Below are 19704 nucleotides of genomic sequence, written 5' to 3'. Positions count from 1 at the left end.
TTTGCGTCAATATTGAACAGCATTTCGATATCACTTCCTTTACGCTGTTTTACACGACTCCGTCCATTTTGAAACATCTGTAAACGGAAAAGTCGAAAAGTTATTCTTCATCTTGTGATAGTCAAGTTTCTGTGACAGTGCGTTGAAATCCAAACAATGTAATAATCATTGCCCAGTTTCCTACCTTAACTCTATGACGTGTGCAATCCTCTGGGATTTTCCGATCTAAGGTTGGCCCGCCTCGCGAGTTTTTGAGTTTAAGACATGTTTGTCAAATCTAATTTTTAAAGCTGTATTATTCGGAAACGGCTGAATTTCACTTGGGCATGGGCGTTATATAGAGATATGGCCATTTAAAGTAAACACATACTTCATTCTTCAGCTCTTCACTGAATTTCCTCTCGTGTCAGTGTATAGATACAAGTATTGGTGCACTTACTCAGAATTTGCAACATGTACGCAAACTGTTGTTGTATATATACGGGGGAACTCAAATATCTGTCCAGATAAAAATAGCTCTGCGGTTGCCATTTGAGGGAATGAATTACACACGGCATCCACAATAATATTAAATTAGCTGATATAGCAAACAACAAAATCATCGATTTTCTGCGCTTTTCCAACTCGGTATCTTTCTGATTATCACTGCGTTTCCGAAGCCCTCTGCGGACTCTATTTGCCCCAACAATACGTCTTACTGTTAGCCCATTGAACACCAGAATTAAGCCAATTGGTAGTAGCGGTGTTAAAATGTTATCCCGTAAATCGAATCCTTTCCACATGGGTGAAGCAGCGTATTCAGATGTGACACTACACCGCCACGGTATGTTGTCAATGATGACGTAAGGTTCAACAACAAAGTAAAACGGCACACTTCTCCAGCAGCTCACTATAACCACGGTCACCATAACTACCGTTGTTGTTCTCTCAGTGCAGTATCGCTTCTGCAGTTTTCGACAGCATTTTGCGATGAAACGATCGAAGTTAAAACTGACCGTAAACCAAACAGAGCAGTCCATCGTTACAACCCCAAATATAAGTATCAGAGCGCATATAGGAGTGGTGAGCAGGGATCTGGAATAAATGTGGATATTTTTGGACAGTTCCACTAAAGCAACAACGATAACTACCATCAGATCGGCTGTTCCCATTCCAACCAGGTAACGGGTGATGCATTTCGAGAGTACGCATTTTCACCGAGATAGGATCACAATCGCCGTTAAATTTACTATAAGGAATTTATGGAGGGTGGGGTTGGGAAATAACATAAACTTTGTTAGCTACAACTGTCCGAGTACCCACCAGTCATACAATGCTATGCATGGTATATTTTTTGGGAAGTGGAAAACAGAAATCCAGTGAGTGCGGACTCCGTCAGACAACTCCAACTGGTGGACCAAATGGACCGGCGGGGAAGTGGGTTTGTGATTTTCCGACAGTTTGGAACGAGGCATCTGATTTCCACAACTCAGTGCTGGTGAACGATCGATCGCTCCATTGAACATCACCATTTCCATTACTGGAGGTGAAACAGCTGATTGGATTATTTGTAGTGAAATCATGAGATTTACTGCATGAACTATAATGGAAGAACAGACCTGAGTGCCGGTCAGCTGAAAAAGCTTCTGATCTGGAAAAGCGACCACTGCCGGTTCAGAGAGCTGAGCAAGGTGAAGCTGTGAATCGACAGAAATATCGGCACCAACGTAATTGTCAAAAGCTAAAAAAGCATCACTTTGAAAAAATATGGAAACTGAACAACAAATCTATCAGATGCTTGAATTTTCCATTCTGTAAACGCATTTCAGATGAAGGAAGCATCTGTGATCAGAAATATTCCAAACAGCGCAGGAGAGACGGACAAGCAACAGCAAGCAACACAGTGGCACCACACATATAGTGACCAGGTCCAGCATCTTACCAGGAACACTGACCTCTACAATTGCAGGATAGAAAACGCCTGCGATTTAGAAATTGGCTTGATAACAAATATTCCGTCAGAAGCAGCGTTCAGTTGCTCAGATGGACTGGTGCAGGGTTTACAGAGTTATATGCAATTCAGAGTAATTCCACTGAAGCAATTAGTGTGGTTACCACGTCAATCACAGACAGCCGCACAAACACTGACATTAATGTGTTTTTCTGACTCTGTCACCGTGCCGTAAAGTCGGCTCCCGAAGGAATGGTACCAGTGATTTACTTTTAAACAAATGATAATATGAACATTACTAATCTAATTTCCAAGGGACCTGGTTTCAGATGCTGAATTGGGCATCTTCCAAACAGTGTTGTTTCTAACACTAACAATCATCATGCACAACCAACACGGACAGTCAACTTCAAACAGACTTTTTTTGTCACATGAGGTTGAGCCCATTCGTTTCCGACGTTGAGGGTGGGATATTAGCCCGACAGGTGAAATGGGGTACACGTTATTGAAGGGGGGGGGGTCGGATCATTTTTTTCTTTCGATCATTCTAGTCATTTCGAATCATTTGAGTGACAAAAAAAATCACAGTAACAGCTGATGGCATGCATCACAATAAAACACTTTGCACGCATGTTCTTCTGAGCATGTAGAAGAGATAGAGAGCAATATTCCAGGGTCCCTTCATAATAAAAGTCTGCAAGCCCACACAATGTTAGCTGCGGTTTGCGGACCGACTGCTGAACGATCTTTTCTTGCACACCCACATGGGCCGTTCGGTGTATCCTCTCCTAGTGAAAGAATTGGCCACTTTAACCCATACCCGTGACGTGCGGTGTACTCTATTTAATTTTAAAGGCATTAGCCTGGGCTGCCACAATTCTACCACCAATTCCTCAACCATATTCGGTTTGATCAGAAGTAGACTTTAAAATCTGTGATCTATCAAGTTCTGAGCTGGTCTACTATTTGCCGTGGAAATTGAATTAAACATTATAAAATGTTTCATTATAAAAATTATAAAAATCAGTTTCAGCTGAAATGCAATAAACTCGTTAAAGAAGAGAGTAAGCTAGAAAAGGAAGCTAATTTAGCCAAGAGCCAAGAAGAAGAATTAAAGACACAGTGCAGTGATGTAAAAAGAGCTATAAATGTGAAAGAGAATCAGTTTCTGAAAAGAAATGTAATACTAGTGACCATACAAAGTGTTTAAAGCCGATACAAAAGCTGCAGGACCAACTTTCTGCACAGAGGGGAATACTATGCACTGTTGGATCTGAAAGAGAGGAAGAGAGTGAGTATGTAGACATAGATTGGAACGGTTTAGCCGATGATGCGACGAGATATGAAGCACTTTTTCCTGACGATCCCCCGCCGCATTCAATACTAAGGAATCGCAGGTGCCATCGGCACCAGTAGCCCACCTAGTTACTATTCGACAGGGGGGAGCTGGGGCAGGAAATCAAAACCAGAATATAACATACACTACTCCGTCTGGAGTACAGCAGCTCAGAGATATTGCAAAAGATATCGGAATTTGTGGGTTCGGAGATGATCCCTGGGAACTGTTTCATGCCATTAATCATCAGAGAATAGTACACGGTGTAGATGACGCTGAAGAAAGGAACTTGATTATAATGTGTTTACGGCCAAATATACACTCGGATTTGCCAAACATACAACAAAAAGGTGGGGGCAGAAATGAGGAATTAAAGAAGGCAATATTGACGGTTATGGGTATAAATAGAGGCGATCCTGTAGAGGCGCCAGCGAAATGTTACCAGAGGAGAGGTGAACATCCCACTGCGTTTGCGTCCCGTTTATGGACGGTGTTTCAAGGAGTATATGAAACAACAGTAGACCGAGACCATTTAGGACCAGAGCACTTAAATAGATGATTAATCGGTGGCTCACTCTACCAATGAATCTAAAAATGTATTAGATATGTTTGATCCCACTGACCCTACACATAATGAGGCATGGATACTGAGGAAAATGAGTACAGCATGGGAAAATGAGACACAAAGGTCAAATAAACCCGCTAATGGGACATTGTTGTCTGTTGGAGGTAATGCAACTGCCTGGAAAATGAGGGTGGGGGACCTACTCCAAATATCACCCCACCACACTATCAAGTGACTAGGAAAACCAGAGGAAGTGAAACAGTGTCGAGAACAGGGAGATTTGGAGGTGGAGTGTTTAATGCTATAATTGTGGTCAAGAGAGAATGTCCAAACCTGAGATGTGGCAGAATAGGGCAAGGAGGTATGACCTTGGAGGGGCCAGACAGAAGAAGCCCACAAAACAATGTGGTGGAGACATACCCATCTGGGGGATTGTTCCCCGAGCTTCAATGACGGCGTCAGGCCTCACCAACGTGGGTGTGTAACACAAGGTGGGACGACACTGGAAGACATCTAGTAAATGGTAGTGTCAGAGGCCGCCCTGTTACCTTTTTTATGCGACACTGGAGGATCCCGAACCACCGGCAACACCACTAACGTAACTAATGCAAACTGGGAAATTCAAGGTAAAATTATCTTAATGGATTTACAAGTGGGACATGTGAGTGCACCCTTAGTAGTTAGAACAGGAGACATAGCATTAGAACATTCCATAGTGGTAGTTGAATTACCCCGGGAGCAGGAGCACATACTGGGAAGTGATTACATGGCCAAAGCGGGACTTTGTTTTGTTCCAGTTAACTGTATGATTTGGCGAATGCCAACCGGTATGAATGATACATGTCACAGACAAATTCCAGTAGGTGAATATCAGGATAGAGTCTGCACCATCAGGGAAATGTGGATAAAACCAGAGGAGATGAGCAATGATCACATGGTAGGTCAAATCAATACACAGAACTTAGGGACATTTGCACGGTACAAGCATGACTGCGGAAAGATGGCTGGCAGTGTGTGCATACAAGATCCAGACCCCAAACAACAGAAGCAATATGGATTTCCAAGGAGAGCTGCGGAAGATGTGGGTAAGGTAATACAGAGTGTGGTACAACAAGGGGTACTGAGGCCCGTAGCATCAACTAATAACTCACCCATATGGCCAGTGAGGAAACCAGATGGAAGTTGGAGATTGACAATCGACTATCGAGAGCTGAATAAAGTAACCCCTTTAACAGCCCCAAATCTAGCAACTAACCCAGAAACAGTAGTCAAATAGACGGAAAAAGCGCAATGGTTTACAGTTTTAGCTATAAACAATGGATTTTGGTCTATCCCTTTAGAAAGAGAGTGTCAGTACAACTTTGCATTTAACTTTCAGGGACAACAATATACATGGATTGCCCTACCACAGGGGTTTTATAATTCCACATCTATATTTCACCAGCATTTAAAGGAAGGTTTAAAGAGGTTCTCAATGCCTGAGTGCTTGGTCCAATATGTAGACGGAAACTAAGCAGGTAGATTATCAGCTATTGACAGAACTGTAACAATTATTGCATGCATTGAGACTAAAGGTAAATCCTAAAAAAACACAAGTGATGAAACAAGAAGTTAGTTATTTGGGAATGACCTTGACACCGGGAAAAAGAGAAATTGATAAACGAAGAGTAGAGTTGGTTATGAAACTGCCTATTCCTCAAGATGTGAAAGGGCCGAGGTCCTTCCTGGGGCTAATAGGCTACTGTAGTGATCACATTGATGGATTGTCCACTAAGGCAGCTCCTTTAATGGAATTACTGAAAAAGAATGTGGCATGTGAATGGAAATCAGAACTATCACAGCTCTGAAGCGAGCACTGGCCATGGCGTCTGCTTAGAAAAGTCCAAATCCGAATGAACCATTCTCATTGGAGATGGCTACAACTGATACCACCCGCTCAGCAGTCCTATAACACGAGACGCATGGAAAGTTAAGACCAGTAGCGTATGCATCACGCATGCTCTTACCTATAGAACATGGGTATACTCTTTGTGAAAAACACTAGTTAGCGGTTTTCTGGGCAGGACAAAATTTCAACTACATAGTGGGACTTAATCCACTTACGATGTTGACGGAGCATATCCCCATACAATTACTGTAAGGTGGAAGGATTAAAGATGGCTCAGTAAGCCAAAACAGAATTGCCAGGTGGACATTGTTGTTGCAAGGGAGATATATAACTGTAAAACGAGTAAGTGCCACCACTATGTTAGCTGACAACCTTGTGTACCAAGGTGGTGAACATGAGTGTCAGGTTCTGATAGCAAGTGATCCAAAGGGTCCATTTGTATCAAAACAAACAGGAGTGGGTAGACACAAATCAGACAAAATAATGCTTGAGACCAAAGACACAAAGGACAAGGGAAAACCCTACTTTATTTTTTTTGGATGGCTTCTCATCAGTACAGGATGGTGAGAGAAGAACTGGGTGTGGCATTTACGTAGAGGATGAACAGGGATAGGAAAAGTATAGTATAGCTTTAAAGATACCCAAAACCATAAGTGCATAAGCAGCAGAATGGGCAGCTGTAGCATACGTGGCTAGCCACCCAGAATATCATCCACCTGGATCAGTCATACCCTCTGACAGTATGTATGTTTGTAACCGCCTTACAGAACACTTGCCTCTGTGGGAAGCAAGAGGGTGTGTTTCAGCTGACGGAAAGCACCTTCCATCTGCTGCTCAGCTGCAATATATATTTGAAGAAACAAAGGGGAAAGAATATGGAGTTGTAAAGGTGAAAGCTCACTCTAAATTCTCCCCTGAGGGGAATAACAAGGCTGATGAGTTAGCAAGGCAAGGTGCTTTAAATGGGCAGGAATAGCTTTGACAGATTGGGGAGATGGGAAGGCAGAAGTAACAGCAGGTGAAGATTATGGATTTATCCGAGGAGCTGAAGAAGGATGAAGAATTAAAAAAAAAAAATAGGAGTAAGGTCAGAAATGTATGAAGAATACAAGGGTGTACATGTTAAAGATGGAGTAGTCCTATATGAAGGAAAGTTTGTGATTCCAGAGTTAGGAAGAAATCAGATGACCCACTGGTACCATGATTTATGGGGACACCTGGGAGCTGAAAGAACCCTGGAAAATATCAGGGAGTTGTGTTGGTGGCCTAAGATGAAGGAGGATGTGGAACACTGTCATGAATTGTTGGTTTGTACACAATATAATCCTGACGGAAATTTAAAGAAAGGAGCCCTCCAACATACCAGGCCAGTGGAAGGACCTTGGACTAATTTGTAGATATATTATGTTGGACCCTTGCCACCAACCACAGGAAGGTACAAATATATCCTTGTAGTAGTAGACACTTCCACCAAATGGGTGGAAGCTTTTCCAACTAAGACTAACTCAGCCAAAGCTACTGCACAAATCTTATTGGAAAGGGTTTTTACACGTTGGGGATTACCTCGGAGTATCGAGTCAGATAGAGGCACAGATAATGCAAGATGCCACGGCACTTTTAGGAATTAAGCAAAGATTTCATATACCCTATAGACCACAGTTTAGTGGAATTGTGGAAAGATGAGTCCTTGATCAGATCAGCCATGATCACCTTCATTGCCGGAGTATGCCAGATCGAACGGATGGAGTATTCCTGCTCCAATTTCTAATGTTCTTATGTTCTTATTTTCTCATATGTTTAAAGTTGAGGGGAGTTGAATTTCTGTCACCGTGATACTTGTTACATGAATCAGTCCATTATTCTCTTTACACCTCCCGGTTGCAACTCCTTCTGACGCGAAACATCTGAGTACATTCCATCCATCGGTTGATATCACAGCTTAGCCCATAAGGCTCGGAAGCTGAATACGGCCATTTTAGCACCGAGCCCTCTCCGCCATTCCATCACAGCTGATTTATCATCCCTCCCTACCACATTCTAGACCATCTCCCCGCATCCTTTGAAGCTCCGAAAAATCAAGAGCCGATTAATCCCCGCTACAAATGGTTCCCATGAACTGACCATCATAACTGTCTGTGGCGATGAATTGCATGCATTCAGTAGCCTCGATCCGAAGGTATTTCTCCCCCTCTCTGTTCGGAAGAGGTAACGATTAAAAGAATTGTAATTTCAGAATGTTTGCATCCAAAAGTCTGTTAATGGTCTTTATCTCCCCCCGCACAGTGAACGTATTGACAATCGTAATCCGGCCGCGGGGAAAGTGCGGTCTCTCCAAAGGCGTCACTAGGCACCTAGTTGCCATGGTAGCAGCGGATCAGCTCGTCGTTCTCTTCGATCTGGTATCGAGCAAGATTCCACTGATTTACATGCCAATAGAGTTTTTCCTCTGGTCGTAACGTGATCCCGTGTGTAATATCCACGCCGTCGTGTTCTACGCCGCCACAGACTGCTCTATCTGGTTCACCGTCACTTTCACCTTTGGTCGATTTGTGGCCATTTCTTTTCCGAGGCTGAAACGAAAATACTGCACCGGGACAGCGGCGGCTCTGTTTCTGGGGATAGTAACTCTGTTGATCTGCCTGAAGAACATTTTCTGGTACTTTTTGCTTGATGGGTCATATTAGATGGTAATTTTGCCCCTGTTCTGTCTGCGAAATAATCGTTTTTCCCCATCTCAGGAGGCTGCATACCTACTGATTAATTTCTTCATCACCCCAGCATTACCCTTTGTCCTGATTCTTCTGTTAAACAGTTTAACCATCAGACACGTCTTAGTGGCCAGCCGAGCCCGGAGGAGACTCCATAGTTCACGCGATGGTGAGACGCCCGCCGACCCGGAGATGAAGAACCGCAGGCAATCACTCCTGTTACTACTGGTGATGTCAGGGAACTTCATCCTGCTGTGGGCACTCCTGACGGTGTATTCTGTATGGGATAGCCTGTATTTTTACATTTACGTGCTGCCCCCGTCTCTTCTGCGGGAACTGGGCTACATGCTGCAACTGCTGAGCTCCTGCACCAACACGGCCTTTTACGCCGTGATCCAGGCCAGGTTCAGGGCTCAGCTGAAGGAGACTGTGAAATCGCCTTTCAGTCTCATGACAAAGTATATTCGGCGTTGTCAGGTCCGCATTAATCCTCAGTGACCTTTCTTCCATATCGCCCCAAAATATCCCATTTCTTCACGTGCATATGCAGTTCCATTGAGGCTCTGAACGGTTTTGGTTAGCCCCTCGATACACTGACACGATCGCCGATTTCTCCCCAGTCTGCTTTCTGCATTGCTTCTTCCTGCTTACTTTCGTCTCGAGTTCCCTGTAATGTCTCGCTTAGTTGCACCAAGTGGGTGATTCGAACTTTCTTTGCATGCCAAACATTGCATTAAACTCGGAATGCGGAGTTGGGCCCTGCGGGTATTCCTTGCGGCCGTAATGGCTGCTCGGAACCTCCCAGTATCGCACGATCTCTTTCCTCCGGCGAGGGTCCAGTGGCTCCAGGAACTCCTGCCATTAATCGGGTCAGGCGGGCCCATTGCCAAAGACTGACCGAGAACACCGCTCGCGACTTTGATCTTTGGAGATCTGACTGCCACCTTTATTAGATTTAGATTTAGATTTAGATTTTCAAAATGCTTTTGACAAGGTCCCACACAGGAGATCAGTGTGCAAACCTAAAGCATACGGTATTGGGGGTATGGTATTGATGTGGATAGAGAATTGTTTGGCAGACAAGAAACCAAGAGTGTGAGTAAATGGGACCTTTTTAGAATGGCAGGAAGTGACTAGTGGGGTACCACAAGGCTCAGTGCTGGGACCCCAGTTGTTTACAATATATATTAATGATTTAGACGAGGGAATTAAATGAAGCATCTCCAAGTTTGCGGATTACACAAAGCTGGGCGGCAGTGTTAGCTGTAAGGAGGATGCTAAGAGGTTGCAGGGAGACTTGGATAGGTTAGGTGAGTGGGCAAATTCATGGCAGATGCAATTTAATGTGGATAAATGTAAGGTTATCCACTTTGGTTGCAAGAACAGGAAAACAGATTGTTATCTGAAGGGTGGCCGATCAGGAAAGGGGGAGGTGCATTGAGACCTGTGTGTCATTGTACACCAGTCATTGAAGGAGGGTATGCAGGTACAGCAGGCGGTGAAATAGGCAAATGGTATGTTGGCATTCATAGCAAAATGATTTGAGTACAGGAGCAGGGAGGTTCTACTGCAGTTGTACAACTCCTTGGTGAGACCGCACCTAGAATATTGTGTGCAATTTTGGTCCCCTAATCCGAGGAAAGACATTCTTGCTGTAGAGATAGTGCAGAGAAGGTTCACCAGATTGATTCCTGGGATGGTAGGACTTTCATATGAAGAAAGATTGGATCGACTAGGCTTATACTCACTGGAATTTAGAAGATCGAGGGGGGATCTTATTGAAATGTATAAAATTCTAAAGGGATTGGACAGGCTAGATGCAGGAAGATTGTTTCCGATGTTGGAGAAGTCCAGAACGAGGGGTCACAATTTAAGGATAAAGGGGAAGTCTTTTAGGACCAAGATGAGGAAAAACGTCTTCACACAGAGAGTGGTGAATCTGTGGAATTCTCTGCCACAGGAAACAGTTGAGGCCGGTTCATTGGATATATATAAGAGGGAGTTAGAAATGGCCCTTGTGGCCAAAGGGATCGGGGGTATGGAGAGAAAGCAGGTACAGGGTTCTGAGTTGGATGATCAGCCATGATCATACTGAATGGCGGCGCAGGCTCGAAGGGCCGGATGGCCTACTCCTGCACCTATTTTCTATGTTTCTATGATTCTGTGAAGGAAGCGAGGCGAGGCTGCCAGTTCGGGAAAGTTCAGCCGTCCCCCTTCAGGTTTCACCGATCACCTTGTTTGTCTCTCTCCCTTCCTCATATCAACTTTTAGCCTCCAGTCCTGCCGAAGGGTTTAAGGCAGTACTCTTTCCCTAGATGCTACACGGCCTGCTGTGGTCCTCCACAATTTTGTGCGCGTTGTTCGCCTTTCCAGTAACTACAGATTTTCTCTTATTTGAGTTGGGGAAAGTTAAAGGGACTCACTGCCTAATACGAGGACTCCCCGCTCGGGACCGGCTTCAATACTCACCGAACGGAAAATGTTGGTGTTGCCCCGCAGAGAATAATCCGTTCCTAGCTCGTTGCCCCAGGTGGCAAGAACCTCTCCAGATCCAAATCCCAATCCCACCGCCGACCCGCTTCCACAATGAACGAAAAAAATCCGCACACACTGTACTGAGCATGCGCAATATGAATTACGCGTCATCAGGCTGTGGTCGGGTCCTCAGGGACAAACTGCAGATGTTGCCGATCCGCGGAAAAGTGATATCACGTGACCGGGTGGAGGGGCTCCCACGTCACCCGCTGACTCCGCTCCTGGCCCCTCACATGCTGCCCATACACCGCCGGATTTCCCACATTCTCCCATATTTACAGCAGATGCGTATTTAGTTTCTCTCTCCAGCCCCGGGTCACAGAGTTCTCAGAGTTAGAGATTATATTCCCATCTGGGTCAGACACAAAATTCAGACCCAAACAAGAAATATGCAGTTTTCATTTAAATCAGTCTATGTTTACAAACACTAATTTTATTCACATTTCCCCGGCCTCACTGTACAGGAACACTGAGACATCAAGTGAGAATCTGCAGGGGGTGGCCAATCAGCCCTCTAACCATCAAAAAGATGACGGCTGCTCTCCCATCTCAGACACGTTTCTGCCTGAGCCTCATCTCTCACCATCTTCTGCAGCCCCATGTTGTCCCAACCACTCACCTCCCACCCCGTCACAATTCCCACCTCCCCACCTCCCCCTCAACTTGATACACCTCTCACTCCCCAGCTCTTGCCCAATCCCCACCCTCATCTCTTTTCTCTGACTATTTCCCGTCCACTCTCAGTCCAGAGGGAGGGTCTCGGCCCGAAATGTTGTCGGTCCATTTTCCTCCACAGATGCTGCCCGACTCACTGAGTTCATCGGGCAGTTTGTTCTTTGGACTGTCTAACCCGTGTTAGTATGGGGAGCCGAATTTTACACCGTATTCCAGGTACAATCTCAACAAAGCCCAAATAATTGACTCTTTGCCCGGACCATTGGCGCGGCTTGCAGGGCAACAGTCTGCCGGTGTTTGACCCCAATGTGGCGAATCCCTCAACTGGGCACCTCCGTGGGCTCAGACATTTCCACAGATGAGCCCCTCCTGTCCTTTCCGCCTCCTCTCCAGCTATCTTTACCCTTCCAATAAAATCCCCCCTTTCTCCATATTCAGCCGGGATGCTTCCCACCCCGGGGAACTGGCATCAAACCAATGGGCCAAGGGCTTTCCTCCTACCTCTCAGCGATACATCAGTCTCCGGCCCCAGGATATGCTTCACAAACACCCCCAACTTCCCTCGGAGGGAAATGGAAATACATCAAAAAGTGGGACATTTACTTTGGGATATGTTCCGCTTTGACGGGTAGTTTGGGGAGGGAACGCCGGACGACATCAGAGTGTTTATGCCCTCTCGGCTGGTCCGCCTCCGCAATTGGGTGTAACTAATGTTTGATATTGCTTCGCATCAATGGGAACAGTGCGTTCCGGAATCGCGCTGGAGGTGGGGGGGGGGGGGGGGATCTCGGAAGGTAAACCATCCAAGCTCGAGCACAGCAGCGCGTGGGTGACGTAATAAACCATACCCGTGAAGGGAGGGGCAACCTAAGTGCGAAGTCACGTGTAGGGATTTGAAAAACATCTTAATGGAAGTTTCTGATGATTTCAGTGGGACAGCAACATTAATCACGGGTTTCATCAGTGGATCCAGTGTTGTGAGAGGTAAAGTCCCCTGTTATGTGTCCGGCTGTTCCGTGTTGTTGGTGGAGTGGTCAGCGTGGTGTATGCCTCGATTTGTGTCACAACACCTCAATCTTTTGGAGTAGGACTCTCTGCGGTGATATGCTCTGGGATGGTTTTAGACACTGCCGGGTCACACACGGTCTATTAGTCAACAGAAGACGTGTTCTTTTTGTCTCCCGGTAAACTAAACGCCCTGACTATGATGGCTGCACGTACCCCGTCCTCTACGATTCAGGAAATCATTCAGACAGCAGATCGCTGAGAGGAATTATGTTTGTTGGTCATTAAAGTGCGTCCCGAGCCGGCTAGATAAATTTGATTATGAGTTCCGGGGCCGGACGGCCGAACTCGCTGCGTTGTCCCTCCGGCCTCCGGCCAGAGGCAACGATGTGCGGTCATCCAGCCACTGGTGGCGCCGACCGAACCTCCGGCCGGAGGCGGCGATGTGTAGTCATCCGGCCATTGGTGGCGACGACCGAACCTCCGGCCGGAGGCGGCGATGTGTGGTCATCTGGCCACTGGTGGCGCCGACCGGACCTCCGGACAGAGGCGGCGATTTGTGGTCATCCGTCCACTGGTGGCGCCGACCGGACCTCCGGACCGAGGCGGTGTTGTGTGGTCCTCCGGCCACTGGTGGAGCCGACCGGACCTTGGGCAGGAGGCAGCGATGTGTGGCCATCCGGCCACTGGTGGCGCCGGGGGGACCCTCGATTATACGCGATTGCGCTGCCGACACAAAGTGCAGCCAGCATTTCTACCATCCGGCGGCGAGTTCGGGGCTGCTCACTGGTTTGTGTATGTCGGGGGCCGGGACCGAGCTCTGCAGGACGGCTGGAGGTTCTGGGCTGTCTGGTCCCCAAGCCTCAGTTTGAGCTCTCCGCCTGAGATTGCCAAGCAGATTGGGGCTTGGGGTGAAAGGGATCAGTTTGGGAGATCAACAAGGATGTGGTATATTGTACCGGATGCTCGCGTGTCCTTTCAGGACGCAACTTTAGTCTTGCTGTTAACATCCTGTTTGTTTCAGCTTCTAGGAACAGCCGTCACCGTCAGGGGCTGCGAGAGCAGATTGGGAAGGGGAGGTGGTGTCAGTGACCTCTGTACCAGAAAAAGTCTCGGGTTTGTTCAGACTCCTGTGAGATATAAATGTCCTTCCAGTGGATTCAGATCTGTTGGCATATCTGGAGTGTGCAAACGGACTGAGTCGAGAGAGAGGGTTTTAACCAGGGGCTCATACTCAGTGGTGGAGTGGTGCAATTGTCGTCTAATAGATCGTAGTAATTGTTTCTGTTGAATCATCTCATAGATGGTTACTGAGGAGGAAGCTTGTTAATGGAGGATATCCAGAGGTGAGCAGGTCATGCACAGTGATTTCCTGTGTCACGGGTACAGACTGTCATCTCAAGTGAGGAGTTTGTGTGGAGATGCAACTTCCCTGGAGGTGGAGGAAAGAGAACACACCAACAGGTGGACCAGCTGTGGGAAGACATGGTTTGTCAGGTCTGACGACGGACCGAATGTACCATAACCTTCAGAGTGAATCAGAAAACCATTCTGAGGGCAATTGAAATGTCAGAAGCAGGGGAGATGTGATCACATGTGCAGAGGACAGGGGTTGTGTCTCCATCAGACCCTTAGTGAAATGGTTCAAGTTTCAAAGTGCAGGGATGAAAGCACAATGTTTGGGGTCTGATTAAATCACTGATTCTGACACAGTGAGAGTGTTAGTTTTGTTGTAAGGAAGCAACATCAATGGATGAAGACGCAGTAACGTCATCAATTGCCAGTTGTTTAGCAGAAGTGTCAAATCTGTATGTTACCTTGACAGAAACAGATATTCATAATGGTGACAAAGGGGTTCAGTCTGGTTTATTTCAGGTTGGAGAGGGCTGCGGAGATTTGAAATCAATGTCTTGCGGTGCCACCATCGTTAATTTGTCACGTCCGGAGTGGTGGATCACACAGCACGGAAACAGGCCTTTGGCCGGCCATACCTGTTCTGACCATCCACTCACTGTCTACACTAGTCCCATTTATCAGCACTTGGTTCAGAGCCGACTGCATCTCTCAGTTTCAATGCTCACCCACTTCGTAAGTTTTGTGAAGGGACCTGCCTCCACCACCACCTCAGGCAGTGTGTTCCAGACATCAACTGCTATCTGGGTGTCAAATATCTTCCTCAGATCCCTCTAAACCTCTTTATCCTCTGCTTAAAACTCTGTTCTCTGACGTTTGACCCCTCTGACCCAGGATCATGGCCTACGAAGGCATGTGGCTGCTTGTCGTCTTTATCAATAGTTTGGTTCAGAACGTCCAGGGTTCGTAACCTTTTCAAAACAATTTTATTCAAAGATAGTAAGTATAAGCAGTCCCCTCTGTTTCCTCCTCTCACTTGAACTTCTTCTACCCCTACAACTGTCTCCCTCCTCCTGCAACTTCCCTCTCGCCACCCACCTTCCCACTCCACAGTTTGTCCCTCATAGGTTAAGGGTGAGAGTTGAAAGGTTAAGGGGAAGCTTCTTCACATTGCTTGGTGAGAGTGCACAACAAGCTGACCTTGGGAGTTGTAGATGTAGTTTTGATTTCAACAATTATTTGAAATTCCGCTTAAGTACAGAATGGAATTTGTATGGAGGGCTATGATGCAAGCAGTTGGGACGAGGGACAAATATTAGTTTGGCTTGGACTAGATGGGCCAAAGGGCCTGTTCGTTTTGTTCTCTGTGATTCTTAATAATATCCTGATTTGTAATTTCCACAGTCAGTGCTTTGCTGTAATGACTGAACCCAGAAATTTACAGAATCTGTGCAGAGGCTGTCCAGTGATGGAAGACACTGGATTATTTACCAGCAGAGGTGAGGACATATTCACAAACAATAGGGTATTTGGGGAGCATCTTGACAGGGTATCTCTCCTCATCAATTAGAAAGCTACGGCCAAGGGTCGATACGGGATGCTCGTTTCAAATGGAGATGTGTGAAAATTCCTGGAATTTTAGATCTTCTATTTAATTTTGCTTTATGGTCAATGAGGTAGCTATCTATTTGAGTGTACAATATTTGGGATTCACTGCCCAGAGTGTGTGAAGGTTGGTTGGCTGGGTATTTTTGAGGTGGAGATAGATAATCAATTAAGGGGAGTGAGGGGAATGGATGCAGGAGCTTAGACCATTGTGTTGAATAATCATCAGACAGTGCGGGAAAGCCTCGACTCTGTTCTAAATGGAGGTCCCGCTATTTCATGGGTGTGTTCCCCTGGTTCACGACTACACGAAAAATCTTCTCCATATGCATTCTTTCTGGGCATTTCAGTATTCGAGAGCCCCCTTCATTTTTTTTTTCTAAATATAATAGGATCAAAGCCCAGAGACATCGAATGCTCATCATGCGTTAACACACCCTGTCAGTCTCGGAATCATTTTGATGAGCCTCCTCTGGACTCGGTCCATTCCGAGATGTTTTTCCTGACATGAGTCCCTACACTATACATGACAGTCCATGTGGTTCAATCAAAGCTTGATAACGTCTCAACATTGTATCCTTATGAATAGTCTTCTCGTAAAGAATGGTAGCAGCACCTTCACATAACTTTAAGGTGAATGGCCAGAGTGGAGAGCAGAAGGAAAAGTAGAGCTTTTTTTTACTGGAAGGATAAATCTATATTCATGCCTTCAGGTTAGAGCTACGCAGGTGGAATATGATGTGTTTCACTTCAACCCTGTGGCTGTCAAGTCGAGCAACTCCAGCCATTGCTATTCTCCCATCATCCCTACAAGTGTCCATCTCCAATCAACTCTGGTGAGCTCATCTCCCGGGCCTCCGTCGTTGCCCTCACTCCACTAATAATGATGCATCTTGTTGTACCTTTCCCCTCTCGAAGTGCAGAGTGATTTCAAAATTATTATGATCATTGCGTCCACATGGTTCCTTTACCATAATCTCCCTAATCAAATTTCGTTCATTATACAATGCCCAATCCAGAATTAACTTTTCCCTAGAGGGCACAGTTACAAGTTGTTCTAAAAAAATCTCATTGGTATTTAACAAATTCCGTCTCTTGAGATCAAGCACCAGTCTGATATTCATGATGTACCTCCACCCATCCCACTCATTGACTGTTTGTCCCACTGCCATCGGGGTAGACGACACAGCATCCTCAGCAGGACTACCAGCCTCTGGGACAGCTACTTTACCCAAGTAGTAAGGCTAACAAATAATTCTACCCACTAACCCACCCTTCCGCACCAAACACCTGTATCATTTCCTGTCTGTTATCTTATGTGCAGGCATGCCGATGCCGAGCGTCCATTTATGGATATACAAATGTAACACTTACCCAACAGGCTGATATATGCCTGGGGGAAAATGAGTTCCAGCCACTCACCAACCCCACCTCCCGTACATGCAGGTGCTGTGGGAATCAAGTTTATGCCGCGCGTACCACACAATATCAAACTGACACCAGATAACCTTACGGAATACACTTTAAAGAGTTTACTAAAACTAAAAGAGTACCAGGCAATACAACATATATATGAAAGAAAAGAAAAAGCAAAAGGTGCCAAACTTATCAATGTCCAAACCACTTCGTGCACAACCGTTGGAGCTCAATTACTGAAGTCTTCTGGCCACCATTCGACCCCCTCCGAACGCCTCGACTCGCAGCTCAGGACCATCTGTAGTGGTCAACCAAACACATCTATCTTTGTCTCCACTCCTCGGGGAACCTCCTAGCCTTGGACCCCCGCTTGGGGTCCGTTCCTTGCCCAGTTTACAGAATCATGTCGTCTCTTTCTCACCCCCTCCCGCCGATCTCCTCCAAAGCCCGCCTACAATAGCTTGACTCAGAGGAAAGAACAACATTAATCTCAATTGGTTAACAAAGGAATAGAATTCTCCTTATCAGTAAATTTTAACCCAAACAAGCTTCCAGCACTCTCTCGTAACAAAAAAACATTCCTGCTATTAACAAAACAAAGAAGCCATTCTGAGTAACATACACAGTAACAATGAAAAAGTAGATACCCCCTTTACACAATCCATCCGTACACAGTATATAAGCTGTGGATATATGTTTTTGCTATTATGTTTTTGTGTTGCATTGCAGCCGGAGTAATAAATATTTCGATCTCATTTATACTTGTCTGCTGGAAATGGAATTAAACAACCTTGAATATTGAATAAACATTTCATTAGGCTGCAGCCACACATTTCCGTCTCTCAGCGTTATTGCGGCAGGGTGCCACCAGGTGGCAATGTGGTCCACAAAAGAGAGAGTTTTGCAGCAGTAAAGCGGGATGTGGGGTGCTGGAAACGGTCTCTGTAAGTGGATAAAGTGCTAGACCTGCCCCTAACCATTCTCCTCATCACTTGTCATGGTTCCAAACGGTCCTTGCACATGAGGCAACTTTTAAACATCGTGCCTGTTGGGGTCAGCCACTGTTTCCAGTTTTCCAGCTGTGGCCTCCTCGACATTAGTGAGACCCGATGTAGTCTCTGCATTCTGCACTGTGTCCCGATGAGATTCTGCAGATGTTGGAGATACAGAGTAACATGCAAAAAATGTTGGAGGAAGTCAGGAGGTCAGGTAGCTTCTTTAGAGGGGGATAAAGCAAAACAGAGATTTCCTGCCGAGACCTTCAACGGGACTGGAAGTTGGGAGAAACCGGAATACGATGGTGCTGGGAGTGGGAAGACTCCAAGCTGGTAGATGATAGGTGAAGCCAGATAAGACTGAAGCTGAGTGGGTGGGGGAGGAGGGAGATGAAGTGAGACGCTGTGAGACCGTGGAAAATGCAATGGGCTGAAAAGAAGGAATTTGATGGGATAGGAGAGCAGACAATGGGGGGGAAAGGAAGTAAAAGAGGAACTAGAGGGAGACGATCCACAGTGGAGAAGAGAGAAGTGGGGAGACTGAATGCAGGGGACGGGTGTGTGGCTTGATGAAAAAAGGTGGAGGTAAATGTTGAAGATATCGATGTTCATGCCATCAGGTTGTAAACTACCCGGATGTAATATGAGGTGTTGCTCCCCCAATCTGAGAGTGCACTCATCGAGTTAAACAATGAGCTGGATGGAGAGAGTGGAGTAATAATTTTCCCCTGGGATCCCTATTAAATCAATCCTCTCTCACCTTAAACTGGTGCCCTCTGGTTGCCGATCCCACAAAAGTGGGGAAAAGTACTGCGCACATTCTCCATTTCCGTACACTCAAAGTTTGGAAGACCTGCACAAGTTCAGCCTCAATTTCCTGCACTTCACTGTCTGACCTCCCAACCTGCTCGACTTCTCTCCAGAACTCAGTCCCTTGAGTACCTGCACCGTTCTCGTAAATCTCCTTTGCACTTACTCCAGTTTGACATTCTCTCTCCTATAGCAGAACAGCCAGGCACAGAGACCCTAATAATACCCTCTGATCCCAGACTCACACAGTCAAGGGTGCATCACGTTCATAGCCACACTGTCAAGGTCTTTCAATATGTAATAGGTTTCAATGAGATCTCTTTCTTCCAGACCAGCGAGTAGAAAGTCAAAGCCGTCTAACATTCCTCATACATTAATCCTTTCGTTCCTGGAATCTTTCTCGTGAACCTCCTCTGGACACGCTCCAACACGAGCACATCTTTTTTTCTCAGATAACAGGTCAGAAGCTGCTCACAATACCAGGAGCAATCTGACCATGTGTTATAAAGCTACAGTATCACATCCTTGCTCTTATAACCATATAACAATTACAGCACGGAAACAGGACATCTCAACCCTTCTAGTCCCTGCTGACCATTACAGTTGTCACCCTTAATTAACTCAAATTCGCAAGCAAACCATTAGGGACTCCTGCTGAATGACTCCCAAGTACATATGCATCTCCGATTTTAGAATTTTCTCCTATTTATTTTTATCTTATTCCTTCAACCAATTTTTGATGACCGTACACTAGCATACACTGTATTTCATCTGCTACTCCGTTCCCTTTTCTCCACACCTATCGAGCTCCTTCTGTTGACTTCCGCTTTGCTCTAAACTACCTGTCCCGTACCTATCTCTGTATCAACTGCAACGTTCTTCA

The sequence above is a fragment of the Hypanus sabinus genome, chromosome 18 (genome assembly GCF_030144855.1).
Source record: "Hypanus sabinus isolate sHypSab1 chromosome 18, sHypSab1.hap1, whole genome shotgun sequence".
NCBI classification, from domain to species: domain Eukaryota; kingdom Metazoa; phylum Chordata; class Chondrichthyes; order Myliobatiformes; family Dasyatidae; genus Hypanus; species Hypanus sabinus.
Note: the sequence above shows the minus strand (reverse complement) of the source record.